This window comes from Microtus oregoni, unplaced genomic scaffold, assembly GCF_018167655.1.
Source record: "Microtus oregoni isolate MIOR12 unplaced genomic scaffold, Mior012 000019F_ref0000042, whole genome shotgun sequence".
Classification (NCBI taxonomy): domain Eukaryota; kingdom Metazoa; phylum Chordata; class Mammalia; order Rodentia; family Cricetidae; genus Microtus; species Microtus oregoni.
The window spans coordinates 30,366,269-30,388,185 of NW_024543078.1; positions in this window are offsets into that span (position 1 = coordinate 30,366,269).

A 21,917-nucleotide genomic window follows, 5' to 3' on the forward strand; every position below is an offset into this window, starting at 1 on the left:
AGAAGATATTGAGTCACTAAAAACCAACAAACAATTTTAGCAAAACAAGACAATTCCAAGACAGACTCCTGCCCTGATGAATGGCACCAAATATGTAAAGAAGGAATTAATGTAAATATTTCTTAAAATCTACAAATTGCAATGACATTTTATAACTCATTTAAAGAAATTATCATTTCCTTTATACCCAAAGCAAAGAGACACCACAGGAAAAAGAAGTCTACAAAAAAGGTACCTCCTAAAACTTCTCCAGCACCGCTGGCTGATGGTTCTGGCTGCACAGATAAGTTTTACTCAAGACTGAGATGACTGAGATTTATTTCAGAAATGCAGTGGTGGATTGATATGTAAAACACAAATTAATTATTTAAAGTAACTAATCGATTTTCTATAAAAACAGAATGAGAAGATAGGAATTGGAGATGTTCTCTTCAGACGGCAAGGAGCTGCTATGTGAGTCACAGTGGTCAGGAAAATGGAATACTCTCTCCTCAAGTACTCAAAGGACTAGAGTAGTGGTTCTCAGTCTTCCTAATGCTGGGACCCTTTAATACATTTCCTCATTTGCGGTGACCCACAACCATAAAATTATTTTTGTTGCTAATTCATAACTTTAATTTTGATACTGTCATGAATCATAATGTAAATATTTTTGAAGACAGAGCTTTGCCAACAGGATTGAGACCATCTGCTGCTGCCATTTCTATTGATGGTCTTTGATTTTTGGAATGTTCCTTAGTGATTTTACACCTGAGATTTTTTTTTTTTTAAAAGGAACTTACATTCCACTGTTGCTGGATGAAGACAGTCACGTATTTCAGTCAGATAAAGATGAATGCTGTCTTCTGGTTGTCGGTGGTTTTATTGATTAATCACAAAGAGTACAAGGAACCCTAAGTAGGACACACAGAGTATTTCTCTTTGGCATTCTGTCAAGTCTTTTTTCTTTTTCTTATTGTTAGTCTTTGTTTTGAGCTGTATAATTTTCCTTTCTGTGTGACCTTACTGTTTTCCTTTTGCCATGCCACACAGATGACAATATATTTCCTCAAGTTCATCTAAGTTAAGTTGCTTTTATTTCCTTTGCATTTGCACACTCATCCAGCTTCCGGCTACTTTCAAGTTCCCAAAACTTCCCTCTAGTGTTAATTATTGTTATATAGCTCAACCCTACTCTAAGAAGCAATTTCAAATGTTGTTAGAGTAGCTTGTGTGTGATAAAAAAAAATATGCTAGACTGCTTGGCTTAAATGGCAGATCTTTGTTTCTCACAGTTCTACAGAGCAACAAGCCCAAGATCAAGGTGTTAGAAGATCTTATGTCTACGGAAGTCAGTCTTAGGAACTAGCTTCATTTTGAGTTGGGGATGAAATTGCTTTGAAATGGTGTGATTCTTTGAGATGTGATCGTTATTAAATGTTACCTTTGATCAGGCTAGAGTTAACTATCTTCCACTCCTAAGTGGAGGTCCATCTGAGTGTGCTTATCAAGTCCTCCACCTAAGGTTGGCTGAAAAACTTTATTTCTGAACCTATGAATTTAACACAAAATTCCTCCTCTCATCTTTTGAGATACATCTTTTCCCATCTACAAAACTTCTGAATGTGATGATCCATCCCACACTCAGATGAATACATGGGGGGAAAACAGATAATCTGTAGATTTCTGGTACATTGTCCCTTCATCTTTGCAATGTCCCAGTTCTGTTAGTTCAATTCAGGGAGCCACTGGGCTGGCTTTCATTGACCTGTGTGCAGGTATGCATCATTCACTCAACCTAGGCAGCAGTGTAACTGCTATGTGTTCTTCTTTTATCACCATTCCCTAGGGCTCCTGTCTTTATGCCTAATGTCCACTGTTCTGAAACCATTGCTTATCATACTGTGTTCATTGGGAGTTATTTTAGGAAGAACAGTAAGTTATACTTTCATGTGTTCATGTGTTTTTCTCCTTGCCTAACATATCTTTTCAAGTTGTTATTCAATATGGGATATGAAATGTGTACAAGTTTCAATTAAAGGTTCTCATTCTTTGGAGAATTTTTCAATGAATGTTAGAATCATTTCTCTGTTTTTTCTCCTCTATTACATTACATTGATACTTGACTAATTTTCTATCTTTTTGTTGACAATGATTTTCTATTAGAAGTGTCTGGGAATTTTCACAGATGGAATTTGTTCCCTGAGAACAATTCATAAAGCATAACAAAAGCCGAGAAACAATTATTGAATCTCTGGATTTATAAAAAAGTTAGTTCTGATTTATAACACTAAAGGATACGCCCCAACATAAGAAACTTGGAGCATATTCTAAATTCTAACCTCTTTGAGACAGAGAAGATGGAGAATAGACTGGACAACATGCTTGAAGAAACATTTTGCGGCTCAAGCAAAATCAGGTCTAAATCTGATTTAGACCTTAGCACTTCCACTGTTAGAAGAAATAGGCATTTAACTTTTTTCCCAATTAACCCTGTCAAGCCCCTTAACAACCTGACTAAACATTGAGGAAGTGTGGGATATTTTTATGCTGTAATCTCCATTGGATGACTCAGCTGGAAATCATCTAATTCAATCACTGCGGTATGAATGAATATAGACTCTGATTTCTGGATGATGTTAACATAAACACCAAGCAAACACAGAATGAATCATAAGTGTCTCTAAGGTATTTAAGCAATCAAGTCCCGGAGCCAGCAGGAAGCAGAGTTAAGAAACATAACTCATCCAGGACAGTCATTATTGGAAATGTGATTTCTGCTTCTCCAGGCATTTTGAGGGATGCAGAAAAGATTAGACGGAAAGTGTAAGAAAATAATTGTGTCCTCATACATTCGATAAGAGTTGAATGTCTTCTCTGAAACCAGTGCCACTACAGAAATGGCTCAAAACACTCCACGATAGCACAATGCTGCTCATCCACACACATGAAGGCATGACCAGTAGTCCTGGCAGGTGTCTGAATTTGGATGTAAAGCATGTGGGTGAAGGAACAAAGTAAAACAGCTGGAGAGTTGATGGTGAGGACTAACACCTGAGATTGTCACACCTGTACACACACACACACACACACACACACACACACACACACACACAGAGCTGAATTTATTTTTGGAGACCTTTAATGTGAACATGGAGCCACCAAATATCCATTGTACTGAATAAGAATAGCGACCAGCATCTTTGAATTTATAAATGAGCACTAGCCCTAAGAAAGAGCTGTGGTTTGTTACTTTGTTTCCTCTTCATGTATTCTACATTTAGGTCAGAAAAAGTCATAGACCTGCAATGCATACCACACAACTTGAGGGGCTGGGTTGCAACTCATACTAAGAACAGTTAATATTTTATGGCACAGCTTCAGTGTCATATGTGGAAGAACAGTGACCTTGAAGAAAAGATAAGACCATCAGCATCTTCAAATCATCAGTTTACTTCAGTAATTTTATAAAGATTAATTAAAATATATTATAAATATATTTATATGTAAATTTCATATTTAATTTAAAAATTAAATTATTTTAATGAAAATTTGAAAATTTAAATAAAATATATTAAAATATATACTATATAAAAATAATAGTTAATAAAAATATATTAACAAAAATGACTTCAAAATATTGAGCTATCTGGAACTATGAGTAATGATTGTTCCTGTGGAAAACTCTTGTTATTTGAATGTGAATGTTGTTGCATACACTAAATATTTATTTTATAGAAGGAAAGACTCTTATCCCAAAACAACTAACTGGTAAGATTCTGTGTAACTAACTTGTGTTACTTAATGGCAGAGATATAACACGCAACACCAATGTCATTAGTTGTTAAGACGAATGCCATACACTTATGTCAGCATGTCAAACACCCAGTCAGCCCAGTGGGCTTTGAGTTCTGTTCACCCCACTCCTCTGTGTGTGTGTGTATGTCTGTGTGTGTGTGCAGGTGTATATTTGTACAGGTATGTGGGTATGCACATATGTGAGTACTCACTATGAACTGACGCATGGACATATGCCTGCACATGTGTGTAGAGGAGCAAATAATATCCACCAAACTCAGATGTTATTCCTCAGATGCGATCCACCATTTTTATTTAAATGAGAAAAGGTCTCTTACTGGCCTAGAGACCATCAAGTATGCTAGGCTGGTAGATTAGTGAGCTCCAGGAATTCACTTGTCTCTGCCTTCCCAGTGCAGGAATTATAAACATGTGTCACCAAATTCAGGTTTTTCTGTCCAGGCTCTGGGAATTGAAGTCATAGCCTCATGCTTGCAAAGCAAACATTTTTATGCATGTGGGCAATCTCCACAGCCTAGCCCCTTCTCCTTTTTCATTGTAAAGGCCAGAGAGTATTTAGTTTAGCTTTGTAGCTTTGAAGGTGTGTTGCCGTCACACATTTCTCCTGGCACATGGAGAAAGCAGATACAGATAAATGAAAATGAATAGCCATTGCACTTCATGTTCATTTACAAAGTAGGTAGTGGATGATTGGTGGCCACTGGTCTAGAAGGACATACAAGTCTAAAAATGGATGCCCATGATAGGTCTTCTAGAGAAGGGGCTAGGTCTTACCTTAAGACGACTTACGGGAGGTTTAGGTAGCCAACATTCACCAAATATATGTGTTGGGTTGATATAAAAAGTACATGAGGCATTTGACTTACTACAGTTATTTCTGCCTTGGAAGTAATAATTAGGACATATTAATATTAATTCTTTCCATTTCCAAGGGTTTAAGATTTCTTTCTCTGATTTTATCAGTTCACATTACTGTATTTTAAAGTAGAAAGGTCCTACATAGAGAAAAAGGAGATAAAAACAATCTATGGAATAGAAAGGGGAGGCTCTGTATACTTGATTCTGATACCATCCTTAAGTGGCTCTTCTTTTTTTTTTTTTTATATATTGTCTTCCCTGATATTTATTTATTTATTTATTTTTTCTTCTTTTTTTTTTTAAATTTATTTATTTATTAAGGATTTCTGCCTCGTCCCCACAACCGCTTCCCATTTCCCTCCCCCTCCCCCCGATCAAGTCCCCCTCCCTCATCTGCTCGAAGAGCAATCAGGGTTCCCTGACCTGTGGGAAGCCCAAGGACTGCCCACCTCTATCCAGGTCTCGTACGGTGAGCATTCAAACTGCCTAGGCTCCCACAAAGCCAGTACGTGCAGTAGGATCAAAAACCCACTGCAATTGTTCTTGAATTCTCAGTATTCCTCATTGTCCGCTATGTTCAGCTAGTCCGGATTTATCCCATGCTTTTTCAGACCTAGGCTTAAGTGGCTCTTCTAGCCTGTTGTAGATGCCATAGACCTGTTTCCAGAAGGAAGTACTGGTCTTTCCTTCCTCTTCACAGTAGGCAAGAGAAACTTGTGTTTTCACTATACAGAGCATAGTCCTGTCTTGTATACATTGATACCATGAGACTTTCGTATTCACCATGGGTAAGAGAAACTTATGCCGTCACTGAACAGAGCATAGTCCAATCTGGTATACATGGACACCATGAGATTGAGCCTCAGAAATGTGACTAGTTTTTAGAATCATAATCTAAGTATTTACGGTATCTATGTTAGTTTTCATGTAAGTAGTAAGAAACATCGGTTTTCTTTGAATGAGAGAATTAAAATTCTGTGTTATGCCGTTTTTTCAATGTGATGAGTAAAGATTTGGATCTCTTTCAGGATTTAAGTTGATAAGCATCCTTAAAGGGGAAAAACAGTTTTAGCTTCAAAAAAGCAATTCATTTGGCTTCCAGAAAATGATTTGCAAATGCAAAATACTTCCTCCATGTAAACGGAGGCGGCTGTGGTATTCCATAAACAGTGTGGGTGAGGGAAGAGGAGAACAGCTCTGGACTATGTCATTCCTAACCCCTTCCTGCATTGGAATCTGGGTTATGTGGGAGCAGAAATGTCATCTAAGGAGGCCAGCTGTCTTCTTAGGTTTTGCCATATATAGGATCCCCGTGATCTGTGTTCTCATTCCAAGCTTTGCAGCTTCAGCATCTTACAGTTTGAAAGGCACCCAGAGTGGATCAGGTGCAGGGAACAAAACAGATGTTGACTAAATATCAGGATCCCACTGCAGGGCTCTGTAAAATGAGAGTGGGAGCTAGCGCCTCCCAGAGACTGGTGCTTCTGCCCCTCATCAGGCACTCTCTTCCTTTCTATCAAGAACACTAAGCTGGTGGTGCTCACAGCAATACAAGAGCAGCTTTCTACTGAGTGGAGACACATTATTTAGCTTTCAGTAGCTTATAAGGTATGAATTATTATTATCACAAATAATATTAAAATTATAATGTTATATTATAATTACTATTAAAATAAAATATTGTCACAGAGTTAAACAAAGTCCACTGGTAACACAGGTAGTGAGTGATAACGTTCTTGGCATGCACCTTCCCACTGAGCTGCATTCCCTGGCCTGAGTCACTTTACAACGTGACCCCAGGTTACCCGTATTCACTTAACCCTTAACACATCTGAAAACAGGCAGGCAGGTACCATGATTCTCAGTTCTGCTTTCCTGGCTCAGCAGAGTCTATATGAGATGTTTGTTCTGAGATTATTCCACGGAGTAACGTGGAAATCTCATACAACAACACTACCTCCTAAGTGAATTCTTTTCATTTCTCTCAGTTCAGTTTTCGTTGATCATGTGCTATGTGGTTAATATGTCAAAAGCATTATTTTATTATCGCCACATCAGTGGACAGTGTTCTTTTGACATAGGAAGAATTTAGGTTCAAATACCTTAGTTAATTTTCTCCAAGTCTAATAAATCAAGTTGTAATATAGTGAAGTGAAACCTTTGGGATGCAGAAGAACCCAGTTCCAATCTAGCTGTGCCATTTACTGCTTCATTGATGTCAACCGATTTATCACCTATATCCTGACCACACGGAGGTCTCCTTTGGACAGAAGGTGATTATTCATATGAAAGTACTTTTCAAAACACTCTGCAGCTATTCTAAGAAAAATGGTTGAGGAAAATGATGCTGTCACTTTTGCTTCTGAAACATCATTCAAATAGAATGAGAAGGAAGAAATTAAGCTCTAGCTTCAACAAGACAAGAAACATCTGGAGCCCTGAAATACAATGCATGAGAAAAATGTTTCTTAATAGAGCGAAGTGCTATTGAGCATGGTGGCACATGCCAGTAATGCTGGCACTTAAGAACCTGAGGTAGGACAGTGGGAGGCCCAAAGCATGTTGAAAGCCAGCATAAAGTACATAGAAGGTTATCATTATAAGCAAAACAAAGTTAGACTTCTTTTTCCAGGTCTAACCAAGGACATGGATGCAACTTGAAAAGATCATACTGAGTGAGGTTATTCAGACCTAGAAAAAAGTGTTGCAGGTTCTGTCTCATCAGAGACTCCTAGCTCCAAATCTTTGGGTTTGAGAACTTATCCCGAAGTAATTTCAGAAACCAGGAAAGTAAAGGTAGACTAATGCAGGGGTAAGGGATTTTGAAGCAGTAGAGAAGGGAATAGCAGGTTACATGTGATCTGATCAGGGAAATAGGGAAAAAGAGGGGGTTCTAATTAGGGAGCATGAAAGGAGATAAATACAGAAGAACAAGTGAGAATTAAATAAGATTAATGGTGTCTGGGAAAAGTCATAAGAAATCATACTATTAACTGTTTACCTTAAAACCCTACTATAGTACACTTATGTCTATATGAATATACATATATAGCTCAAATAAAATTTTTGCATCTGGCCAGACAGGTTCATTCCAAAAGCCAAAGACAATTTAACAAAAACCTCGGTATGCGATACGAGAAATGCAGTTTTTGAGTTATTTGCCAGGACTTTCCAAGAGACTCACAAATCATACTTTTCATTGCTATTGCCCTTGGTTACTCCTCAGAGGTGGAAGTTAAGTCCTTATTGCTGAATATATCATATACTTCAGAGGAAAGGTTCAGATGTCCCCGAGCTGGAATTGACCTCAGTCTCTCTTTCCTGATCACTAACTTTCATGATGACAGAAAATGCCATACCAGCTTCCAAAGGAGGGAAGCAACCCACAATTCTACCCAGTTATAACATTATTGAACCACAGCATTGACTAGCATGGCATAGTAACCCCAATGGTGCAGTAGCGGCACACATACATGTACAGTAACCAACAACTCTCTAATTGGACTTAAGACTCACTTACCATGAGAGAAATCACTCCTGGAAGCTAGTTACCTAGCCAAAAATCTTGGGCTAGTGAAGCCTTGGATCTTGGCGGAGAACATGCTATCACCACTTTATTAAACCAGCACCCATAACAATACTCTAAATATTTGTCCTTATACTCACAGGTAAGTGCAATCCCCACTCTTCATCAAGGAAACTGCTCTTTGTAACAGATTATGACCATTAGAGTAAACTACAACCAATCACAATGCAGAGTTTTAGAGCCCAGTCCCAATAAATACATCTATAAAACAAACTTTGCATCTAATGCTCAAGGAAAATTGTGGAGGAATGGGTGGAAAGACTGTAAGAACTTTATGTGTTCCTAATAAACATTCTGCAAATGACAGGTTCTGGAAGATCTCCTGCCATTCCACTGAGGACAATGGTTGATCATGGAATCAAAAGGCTCCCGATTTTGTGGTGATTTCATCTAACTGGAGTGTTCCCACATAGAAGGAGGAGAGAAGCTTTAAGACCCAGGAAGCAAGAAAAATCTCTGCAGTTCAGGAAGGGAAACATACAAAGTCAAGGAAACTCTGGTGGGTTACAAGATTGAAGATGGCTATCCTTGGCTGTCCACTTGACTACGCCAGAGATGAACTAAACCCCCAAACAGAGGGTACATATGTGAGGAATTTTGTTTTTAAATTTGATGTAGGAATATCAGCTTCTAATCCAGATCTTTGAGGTAGGAAGACACTCCTTTAATCCAGATATTTTGAACTGGGAAAAGACACACCTTTAATCTAAGTCATAGAGCTGAGAAAACTGACCTGTAGTCTGGGTTATATATCTGGCTGTGAGCTGTATAAGAACAGAGAGGAAGAAAGCCTTTGCCTTTTGTCAGCTTGCTCTTGCCTTGCTAGCAAGTCCATTCCTTCATTGGCCTAGCTGCATGCAAACCAAGCAGGAAACTCCAGGGGTGTAGGTTTCCTAAGTCATCCTCCATCCTGTGGTGAGCTTTTTATGTGTCTCTGAATAAGTAACACCTTATCACCTTGTTTCTTCAGTATGCTCACTTGATCACTAAGAAAGAATTGAGTGGAACCATTTCTTTGGCCTTTTGTTGGAGCCCTATCTAAGGGGAATTAAATGTTTGTTCACAGCCCAGAGGCAATCAGAATCTGAGTTGCTGTTTTGGCGAAACAATTGATATAAGTGATGAGATTGTTCTCTGTCATGCAGAACCTCGCTTTTATATTTCTTTTTGGTAACCTCTAGCTGTTCAAGGCCACCTGTTGTTTGCTTAGAAATGTCAGTGACTAACCTTCAGAAAGTCTGTCTACTTTCTGTGAAAGGTTTTATTTTATAATATTAATTCTTGAGTACCTTGTGAAGTTATAAAAGCATCTGAAAAATAGTAAAAAGAGCATATCTACATCTATAGCTATGTATCTATCTATATATCAATATATCTATCTGTCTCTATATAAATATACTATACATAGCTTTATTACACACACGTCCTGAAAACTTAATCAGAGTCATATATCACATAAAGCAATCATGTGCTGTGAGAAATCTTTATATGAAGAAAGTTTTGTATGAAAGTATGATACCATCAAGCTGGATGCTGAAAGAAAATGGCTAAAGATATAAATAGGAAAATGAAATGCAGTGAAACATTTAACCCAAATGCAGGGATCAGAAGCCAAAATAAAAAGGAAGAAAAGAACAGAAGATGCAGGGATATTGTCAAGTCCACCAAAGAGAACACTTCCAGGAGGAGCAAAAGTCATTTCACACAGTTCTCTATTAGACCTGTAATTAAGCAATCACTTTTTGCTCCTAATCTGTGTAAGCTAAGTAGAAAATTCCATTTTACAAGTAATTGGACAAAATTGGAAAATTTATTTATGGATAGATCTAGTGGAAATTATTCCTAAAAATGCTTTCTAAACCCCAATCCATCCAAAATGTACTCAAAAATTGTTGAAGCATTTCTTCCTAAGATAGAAGGAGGAAAGAAAAACAAACCAAGTAATTTGAAGTGGGCTATTTTAGTGCACATCAGTGTATAAAAGAATGGCTAAAAATGACAACTATGACAGTGATTGGACATTAATTAGAATATTGAGAGGAATTCTGTATTTCTACCAAAGTAGGCATCTTGGACTCTTGGATCAGTGTTTTTCTTAAGGAAATAAAGTATGTGTATGATGTAACTTCCATCTTATTTCAAAATAACATGGAGATAGGTATTTACATAACGAGAAAAACATTCTCCAGTCATCAAGTGCGGGAGGTCGTCAGGAAGACAGCAATGGATACAACACATGCACAATCAGGAAACTCCCTAAAAGCCAGAGACTAGATACAACGATTACAATTATATGATCTTTTGTTTTAGATTGAGAACGACTAGAACAATTGGAACAATATTTTTATATAGCTGTGATAATCATGACAGCACTATTGATTATATTCAGCAGAGAGATGACTTTGAAATTACATAGACAGCACTTTAATACAAATTCCCCATATAGGTAACATAGGCAAGTCCAGGTTGGCAAGGGAACTGATTTAAAAGAGATGACCATAAAAATTCCAAAATTAAATATAAAATTTATCAGCTACACATCCAGTGTTTATCTATTTAAAATATAAATCTCAATGTTTTACACTATTTTTACAGTATGTCCTTTCCCATCATTGAATTTAAAATACGTTGTCATCTCTCAAAGGGCATTTTAGAAGTTAGCAACCTTCGCCTATTTCCCTTGCTACATATAACAACCCTTCCCATCCAGGACTCAGCAACTATGACTTGACTTCCTGTCTCTACTAGTCTCTTTTAAACATTTAATTTAAATGAAAACAAACACTGTGTGATCATTAGTGATGTTATTTGTTATCATAATAGTTTCAAGGTTTTTCTATGATGTAATATATAAAAATCTCTCCTTTTTGTTGTTGAAAAAGATTCATGGTAAGGGTATTTCTGTTTGTTTATTCATTTTAGAAACATATTTGAGTTTAGTCATCTTTCTGTGGTTCCCTCACAATATTGTATAGCATCCATCATCCATCATCACAATTTATCAAAAGATTACCTTCATCAAAGTGACATAAAATGATTACAAAGGAGACATCCTGGGGGGTTGGATATGCTTAAAATGAAGCTTGTAAATGTTAATGCATCCGACATTTTAAAGTGTTTGAGAAAATATACTTATATCAAAGCTGAATTTCCTAACAAAAATAGAACATTTCTGATATTCATATTAATCTTTTAAAGTGAGTAATTCAAATTTTCAGGTAAGTTGTAATAATTCTGTTTTGATAAGTACCAACAGGTTATGGAATGCATTATTGCATTTCATGTTATTACTCATTCTGTAATGAACAATGTGACTTTGGGAAGACCTCGCAAGAACATAGCTAATACAGCCATAAACCAATTGATAAGGAATAAACAACAGTCACAGGTGGAAAGAACAGCAGTAGCTCACGCAGAAAAACACCACTAGTCAGAGAGGGCAAGCTTCCTCTGCCCATTTTCTCCTACTTCCTAGTTGCTGCTTAGCTTTTTGAGGAAAGTAGAGTATATAAGTCATGGCAACCAACCAGGCCGTGTTTCTCTGTTGTTTCTTCTTTGCAGGCATGTCACAGAGAGGAGCTAATGTTGAACCTGAAATGTTGCTCAGTCTTTCTAGAAGAACTGAAAAACTAGGAATTAGGGGTGGAAAATCCATTTACTTTAATTGTGCACCATTTCCCAAAGTTTTTATTTTATATAATAACAGTTAATATATTGTGATTTTTATCTTTTATCAAAATAAAGGAAAATAATTTCATTAACTGATAAGAAAATTTTAAGGAAATTTCTGATCCTGTTTTAATTTCTAATTGGGTAGAAGTATGATATTTGTTTTATCTTCAATCTATCTGTCTGAGAGCAGCTTTACCGCAACAACTTGGATTTTGGCATTAAAAACATAGATTTATTTTCCAGTGTGTTGAACAAACTGGCAGATTTTTTAAATTAAAATTTTAATTGATAAATAAAACCACGAGCATTTATCATTGATCAGTTTGCGCATACTTAGCATGAACATCATAATTGTTTCGAATTCACAGATGTTGTAGAATCTGCCCTCTAGAATACATGGATGTGTGGTCAGGAGTGGTTGCTAAAATTTACTGTACAACATGAGGACTGTAGTTAATACCAATGTATTGTATTCTTCCGATTATATTTCAATTGTTCTTTCTCAGGAAAACTTTGAATCTCTACGCCACTACTTTTTCTTTCACCTGTGAAGTGGGAGTAATAACTTACATTGTAGATGGCTTTTGTGAAATTTGAGTGTGTGAGTTATCATACTCAGGGCATCATGCAAACTTGACTTGCAGGCTCACTACAAAAATGAAATATTTGTATCATACTGGCCAGCAAGATGCAATAAAGTTAGAGTTAACTGAAAAAAAAAAAACCAGATGGCAGAGGAATATTAGATGGAATTTATGGCCAGTGAAGGAAAACTATTTAGAGCTCAGAATTAAAAAACAGTTGAGACTAAAAGCAGTGGCCAGGAAAGACATCTTTGGACTGTTATAGGGGTCTGTTATAGGGGTTGTTTGTGCCTCAGAAGCCTCAAATTTTGCTATTTTGTGAAACCCCCGGGCTATCATGTGAAACATGGGTATATACATCTCTGGAAAACTTAAAGACATACTTTATATCCATGTTTAGCCTTCCCCTGCTTGAAAGTTGCTACTAATGGGTTCTTGTAGATGATGAGAACAGCTGATCCCATTCCGGAGTCACTTGACATAGTTGGTCTCATAGTGACAGATGCCAGCTACCACCAGCTGATTTGTACTGCTCACCTTTAGCTATTGCAATTAGCACAAAGGAAAACTGCACTGGAGCTGCTGAGACCTGTCAGTCCAGTGGGAAGGTTGAGACCTCTATGTCAGTGAAGGCCATGGCATGTAATGGATATGACAGCATCTCAACCCAGTCAGTGGACCAATCATATTTAAAAGCTCCCTGATATATTTTGGTCTCAGACAGTATCTGGAAATAGCCTATGGTTTCATCTCTTTTTATTCTCTTGCAACACATGCTTTTATGCAATTAAAATTAAAAATAGAGTGTAAACTCAGGCTAGTAACATCAAGAATATGAGTGTAACATTTCTTCATTTTTACCAGAAGGAAATCAGAGTTGTGAACTAGAAATCTGGGATTGGAAAACAGTATGTGTCCTCAAAATAGAATTTGCATTCTCAACTTCTATCATACCTGGTGTAGTTAGCATTTGTATTTTTCTTTCTATTAATGTGATATAACTTGGTTTCTTGTTTATGAAGCTCTTGACTATAGAATTAAAAAAATCTCAAAAATGGTATAACTAAAATGAGATAAAATATTTCAAGCAGTCTATTATTAAAAGGATTCTTTGTCTTCTTCTGTGACTAAAATGCTAGGCCACTATAAGGATTTCTTTTCCATCTATTGTATATCAAGGGAGGAAATTCAGTATCTAGTTAACTTAATTTGGAGGTGGGGGAGAGTCTTGATTGTATGCCTTTAACTAATGGTGAATGTGTAAAATATTTGTTGACCAGCTAGAGACAAACAGGAAGAGCTGATTAGAATTTGCCATTTCTTTGAAGCTAGATTTGTGCATCCTGCACATGCACATTAAGATTCTTTGGCACACTTACTTCTTCAGTTAATACACAGGCAAGGAAAATTAGAGGAGTCAAGGAGTGGACTGGGCAGATCCCTCAGGTGACAGAATACTTGCCTTGTGTCCATAAGACTCTGAGTCTGAGATTTGCTATCAGCATTGCTCAAAATATAAAGAACTAAAAGGGCCAGGAAAGGCTGTGTGGGAACAAACCCATGCCATTGTTCCAGATTTGAGTAAAATTAGGACATCCTCATGGAGTTAAGATTACATGGGGAAGTCAGAAGTTTTAGTTGGGAAAATCAAAGTCTTCTGATTTGCCTTCTTTTGCATCACTGTCCTGTCCTATACATAAAACAGCATGATTTTATTTTTACAGACTTATTTGTTGAAGAATTCTAGACTAAATGTGCTAGGAATACAAATAAGTTATTGGATGTTTTCTGTGCAAAGAGTTTTATACTAATATTGATAGAAACACAACAAAATCAGTCGTATCAAATCAGTTATATAAACGGAGAAGCTTCCAATCAATAGGGAGTTAATTTTTAAGACAATATTGTCTATTTAATTCAATTGTTTGATATACTTACTACTAACTTCTGCCTAATCAGGATGGTTTGATTTATGCTGACATAACAAATAACTCCAACATCAAATAAGACTGACAAGTAAAAGTATATTTCTTTCTTTCTTTGAGTTTTGAAGACGTGGCAGTTTGTAGCCATATCATTACTTTAGAGACTGAGGCTAACAGAAGATTTATTATTTATAGGGCAATTTGCCCTAGTATATGAGATTCCTGACCTATAATACCTTGTAAAATGCCTTCCACACATGGTATTCAATTTAGACTACTTTCAAAAACTTTTCGATGAGTTGTGTGAATCAGTTACCAAGCATTTCATATATATTTTATTTTATTTCCACAAATACAATTTTATATGCTATTATATCATTTTCTGCAGATAAAATGTACTATATTTCTTTGATGTTTTTAAAGAATGTGTGTGATACCTTCTTGATGGATTGACCATGACCATATTTTATCAGGACTTAATCCTGTTTTTTTTTTATTTCTTGTAACACATGTTGACATAGCATTTATTTATTGTCTAGTTTTGGATGTTAGTGGAGTTAGCTTGTATCTTTCTGGCTTACCCTTCACATTGAATAAACTTCATTTTCAATCTTACTGATTTGACATTCTGGCATCTCTTACAATTGCTATGTGGTTGGATAGTTTGTAAAATTCATTCTATTCATTTCTACTTTTAAGATTGGGGTTTAATTATACTGGATGCAATTATTGATGGCTGACAAACTTTTCCAATTTTACTCATTTGTTTCCTATGCAATTTATTTTTCTTTTTTGCCCAATTACTCTGTTATTGTCTTGTTTTGTTCCTAATACTACTTTTCTGGGTACATTTTATTACATTCTGTACTTCCATTATTATGTTTTAAATCTTACTTCCTAAGCATTTGCCTTTAAATTATAATATTCACCACATAAATTTGCAAAATCCAATTTCAGCTAATAGTAACTTGTGTTTATTTCTATGACAAATTCTACTTCTTTCTTATTTCTCTGCATTGTTATTGACACCAAATAGGCCTCCTTTCACCATGTTTACAAAAATGAGAATGACCATCACAGTGAAACACAAAATTTTGATTCAAGATGATTGATCAATTTTTACTTTTTGATTAAACAATGAAATACTTTGCCTAAACTGGCAGTTAATTTCTAATTATGAAAAAGAAATAGCTATAAGACAATTTGAGAAAACTTTCAAAATGTGAGGAAGTTGAAGTTATACACAGCTTTACAATGTGTGTCTCACAATCCACCCAGTATTTCAGCATGGGCACATCACCATTCACTTCTGTTTGTGCATGTCCTAGAAGACTCTAGAGGTTTTGTTTCTTTTATTTAATAACACGTTCTCACAGGAGAGATGGTCACATTCAGAAAAAAATGGTTCTCTATTATGCATATGTAATTAGCATTTGAGTTTTCTCTTTCTTGATATATTATTGATTATTATAATGCAGTTATGCTGGTTTAAGTTTTCTTATAATGCTTGCTCAAAAACTCTGCCGTTTATCTGTCATATGAAAAAAGAAATATTTGGAGGCTCGTAAGGTTAGCTGAATCCAAGCACAAAAACACAGCTGAATTACTGGTACAAAATCGCAAACACAAGCAAACAACAACTACAACAAGAAAAGAGGAAAAGAATGTAGATCTAATAGTCTTAGAAAAATTTTGGAGTTTATCTGTCAGCATTTCAAGGCAGTACTCTAGTTAATTATTCAAAGAAACTGTTGACTGTAGAGACACCTAAAAGTAGTTACACAGAACAAAGGAAATAAACATTATTTGTGCAGAGGATTTGTGATACATTTTAATAGGTTTGTTAGATATGGCTTTCAAGTCATAAAGTTTACTCTTCGTCAGAAATGGTTGGTAACTTGTTATGGGTTGGAGGCAGTTGAGAAACATTTCCACCATTCCCAGTTCAGTTCCCTATCTTGCCCCCCTCCATGTTTCTATTTCCTTATCTGTTTTTAGCTTATGGCCACAGACAATCATTAACCCAATTTTTGTATCTTTAGATTTGTCTTCTTTGGGCACTACTTACACTGTGACCTTTTGCATATGGCTTCCCTTGCTTAGTTTAATGTTCCTAATGTCCATCTAGGCTTTGCTACATGTCATTTGTGCAGGTGTTGTGGGAATTCCTACCACCAGTAGCCTTTAAGTTACCGGTTCATTTGGTTGTGGCTTCTTATACTATATATGCTGATGAAAAGCACGTCTGGCCTTTTTTCTGTGCTGTGGGATTCCATTGCTGTTCCCTGTTCCGGCAGAGGATTGTGATCTGTGAGTCTACCCCTAAATAAATAACCCTCTATTACACTCAATTCTGAGCTAGTATGGGATTTCTTATAAGTGTCCTTCTTTATCTGGTACCCACAGAACTGCTTTGGGTCTATAGCACAGCTATAGGGGAACAGAACTTGGCAGGGAAAACTAAAGTGAATGCTGGGAGAATGAAGGACAGAGTCAGGAGGCAGATGCTGGAACTTTAGCCAGTAAGTCACAGCCACATGACCATACACAGATTAATAGAAATGGATTAAATTAATTTGTACGAGTTAGTCAATAGGAAGCAAGAGCTAATGGGCCAAGCAACGATTTAATAAATGTAGATTTTGTGTGATTATTATAGAAGTTTGGGCAGCTGGGAAATTAACAAGCAACCTCCCTCCAGTAATCTTGGACTTAACCATCGTTTTAGTTTCACAGAATCCCAGAGAAAGAACATCATGCCCATGACAGCAGGAAGTAATTCTAGAAAACATCCTCTCTCCCAACAAAGTTTGTCCTCAGTGTTAAAGACATCAACTAGGGGTTGATTATAATTGGTACAGGGTTTGTAGTTGGGGGAAATTATGCATCCTTAGGGATCTCTTTGAAAAAAAGAGAGAAAATTGGATGGTATAATAGATTAGTGTGAGCTTACTCACACTAATAATAATAGTGAGTAATGGAGTGAATACTTGTGAGCTATTATTTATAGGTAATTTACATTGGTACAGATTCTTGTATATTGATACAAGTTTAAATTATATTGAATATGTTTCTATTTTGTCCACAATATTTGTATACCTAGGCAAAGTTATTTTGTCATAGTGCATGCATGCATGCTTGTACCTCTGCTTAAGACATTTTGTATATTGATACAAATTTAGCATATATTTATCATATTGCAATGAAGAAGGATACTTAAAAGAAATCACATACTAGCTCAGAATTGAGAATAATAGATGGTTATTTATTTAGGTAGACTCACAAATCAATATTCTCTGCTTGAATGAAGAAGAGCAACTGAATCTCGCAGCCGGAAGAGGCCAGATGTATGCTTTACAACAGCATAAATAGTATAAGAAGCCATGCCACAGTGGGTGGGTAACATAAAGGCTATTGGCTGTAGGATTTCCTACAGCACCTCCCTGTTTTGTTTAAACAAGAAAGTTCTAAGCCTAATACAAAATTATATACAATAAGAGCAAATATATTCAATAATTATCCTATCCTCATGAGTTTAAGTCTTGTATAATAAATAACTGGGTCAAGTCATGAGAGGAAAGTAACTACAACTATCTAGTCTTAAACCTCATCTAAAAAATATTACCTGAATAAGCAGGAAGTGCCAACTTCCAAAATGTGCAACAAATTACAAAGACAACTGGCTACCTGGGCAATCACCCAAAGTCTCATTTGCAACATTGAAGCAACCAACTTTGGCTAAGGTCTAGAGTAACTGGCAGACTATTTTTCAGATGCAAAAAATTTTTCAAAATCACCTTACCCTGTCTTGGCAAGATTTGACTTTTTTCTTTTTTCTTTTCTTTCTTTCTTTTTTTTTTTTTTGTATCCTGCTTGTTCTGTCTGGACAAGGTGCATTTTGTCAGTGGTCAATGCATGGGGATTTCTTTGCTCGAAGTCTGGTTTTGCCCAGAAGAAAACACTGACAAGGTACATGGTTTCCAGAAATGGATAATCAGGACACTTCAATGGGGTTGAAGACTAGATAGCTGTAGTTACTTTCCTCCCATGACTTGGCCAAGTTATTTATTATACAAGACTTAAACTCATTAGGATAGGATAATTATTGAAACATTTATTACATGTTTCTTGCTTGATATTGTTTATGCTGGTTTTATTCTAATTTTTATACTTGATATTTGTTTTTATTGTATATAAATTTGTATAGGCTTAGAACTTTCTTATTTAAACAAAAGGGGGAGGTGCTGTAGGAATTCCTACCACCAGTTGCCTTTAAGTTACTTGCCCACCTGGGTGTGACCTCTTAAACTATATATGCCGATGAAAAAGGCACATCTGGCCTCTTTCCCAGCTTCAGGATTCAGCTGCTGTTCTCCAATCCAACAGAAGATTGTGATCTGTGAGTCTACCCTGAAATAAATAACCCTCTATTATACTCAATTTTGAGCTAGTGTGGGATTTCTTTTAAGCATCCTTCTTCATGCAGGCTTTTTATTTTGGAATGGGCATTCATTCTAAAGACACAGCAAGTTTCTTTATTGCTTTGCCAGGTGATAGGCATTTGTAATGTCTTGACTGCCATCAACATTCAGTCATAGGACTTCGTGTAGTAAATATTTGAAACTTTTTTGGATAGTCAGGCAAATTGCTAGATCATGTTATATATTAAAATTTTAAAAAACTGACAAACAGGCTGATAAAGTAAAAATGACATTTTATAATCCTTCCAGGGATTGTAATGGGGTTCAAGTTTCTCTACATGATTACCAACACCTATCAAAGTTTATCAGTTTGATAACAATCATTCTAATCTCATTGTAATAGTGTCTCACTTAGTTTTATTGTACATCTTCTTAATGACTAATGATATTGAGCATGGAAAGGCATAGTAAGCAGATTAACTAAAGCAATCATCAAAAACTAAGGATAAACTCACATTATCTCAAAACTTACTCTATAACTACAGCAATTAAGTGAGTATAATATCAATAGGGTTAGCATCAGCCTCATTGGAAGTGTAGAAAGTCTGGAAGAGCGCCAAGGAGTGTACTATTGGACTTTAAATTGTTTTAAGAGACAGTAATTAAACTACAACATTTATCTTTCCATTGCCTCCTTCAATATTCTTCCATATACCCTTCCCCACTCACTTTCATATTCATGGCCTTTTTTGTCACTAATTGTTCTTGGATGCATATATGAATTAGTATATACATATATATTACTAAGTGTGACTGGTTACATCCATATGTTTCTTGTATGTAGGTTTATAGGGCTGATCTTTTGACTCTGAACTGTAGACAGTTTTTAAGATTTAGTGGTGCTAGAGTATATGGATTTCAGTTTATAAAATAAATTGACAATAAAATAAACAGACTCAATAAATTTAGTTCACATTAGAATTTGACTGAGAATAGGTGATGAGAATATATGTAAATTAAAAGGCAATAATGCATTTACAACAAAACAAATGTTTGTAACTCACATCTAGTTCTTAATAACATTTTAACTTTGAAGCTAGGGTTTGGTCCAGTGGTAGAGTTTCATGCCTAACATGCTTAATGGCTCGTGTCCTATTGACAACACCACAAAAAATGTGTGTGTGTGTGTCTTTCAAAAGAGTATCATAGATTCATTTTCATCAAAATATTATTCTTTGAGCATCCAACTAAGGAAATGAAGGGTGAGGTGGACCTGGGGTTCAGGACTATCATTCTAACTACTCTGGAGATTGAACAGAAAGACTTCAAAGATTCAAGGAAGCCAGTGTGGGTAAATCTGTGAGATCCTGTTTCACAAAAAAAAAAAAAAAAAAAAAAAGGAAAGAAAAAGGAAGAGAAGAAAATGGCTCCTCATAGCCTGTGAGAAAGTACTTGAAAATAACAAATCAAAGGGATTATGCAGAATATGTAAACACTCCAAACTCAAAAGCAAATAATGAACAATTCAATGAGAAAATTGCCTAAAAACTCAGAGACACTTCAACAGAAGAGAAAGAAAATGAGTGTAAAAAGATGTTCAAAATGATAAATATCAGGGGAGTGGTGCTTCAAGTCATGATCAGAGCTTGGCTTACTTACTAGGATGCAGAAACAAAAGCCAACTGGCTCTCTCATTCATTACTGATGGCAGAGGGGAAGCTGACCCTCCTAGGCATTGCAAATGGGATAGAAAACAGCGACATTCTGGAAAACATTTTGCTGAGGACTTCTTTTGTTGTTTGTTTGTTTGTTTTTTAAACAAAATTAAGTTAAGTTTCCTTTATGACACAACAGTAATACTACTGGGCATTTATCTTAGAAAAATAAAAGCTTATGTTCACTCATAAACCTATATACAAATGTTTATAGAAGTTGTGTTTGTAACAATCAAAACCTAGAAACAACCCAAATGTCATTCAATGGTTGAATGGATAAACAAATTGTGAGACCTACATTCAATTGTGAATACCACTCAGCAATAAAAAGAAAGCAAACGATTACACACTTGGAAACTTTTATGGATCTCTAGGGCATTATTCTGAGAGAGAAAGTCAGTACAGAAAGGTTACATACCATCTGATTCAATTTATACAACATTCCTAAAATGACAGGAGGGACAGAGAAGTGATGAGTCATTCTTTTCAAGAATGAGAATTGGAAATCAAGGAGGTATGCTTGCAGACCGGTAGCAGCACCATTTCCTTTTTGTTGATTGAACAGCTCTGTCTTCGTTATGATAATGTGTTCTTGAACCCAAGTACATGGTAAAATGTCATGGAACTTAATGCACACTCTGAGAAAAGAAAAGGATGGGGCATGAAATCCCAAGAACACCCGAGTGTGTAGATTCCATCAAATGGCTATCAATTCCTGATTTGATTAAGGTACCTCCATGTTGTAAACTCTATTGTAAAGTATTTCCACTGTGGAGAGGCAGACAGCACTCTTTTGGACTTAGCGATTCTTATGAATCTGTTGTTTTTAAAGAAATAAAAAAGAGTTAAGAAGAATGACTCATGTCAAAAGTTTGCAATTGATCCCTCCAGAGGAATACAGTAAGGCTGTGTACTGAGGACTTCCTGTGGAGATACCATTTGTGACCTAATGAAACTTTTTACAATGGGAAGGAATTGCTGTGTGAGATTAAAAAAAAAGTATCAGTGTCATTTGGGACAAAAACATTATAACCCAGGTTATAAGCCAGTATGTGTCCAGTTGAAATTACCTGTGAATTCAAACTCTCTCTGAGGTTTTAATCATTGATTTGCCCCTAATAAGTTTATTGCATAGAAGGTCAAGTTTCTTGAAATTGCCCTGTGAGTTTGTTAAACCATCTACAAAACCCCAGTATTCCATGAGTAAAGCTCCCTCAGTGGAGGACATGTGCAAAAGGAGCTTTCTTCAGAAAAAGCCTCAAGGCTTGAGGAGATTTTTGTTATGTTTTCATACTGATGAACATTTTCCCCTCTTCTGCAGAGTGAGTCCTTCTCAAATATGTTGCTATTTCTAAGCT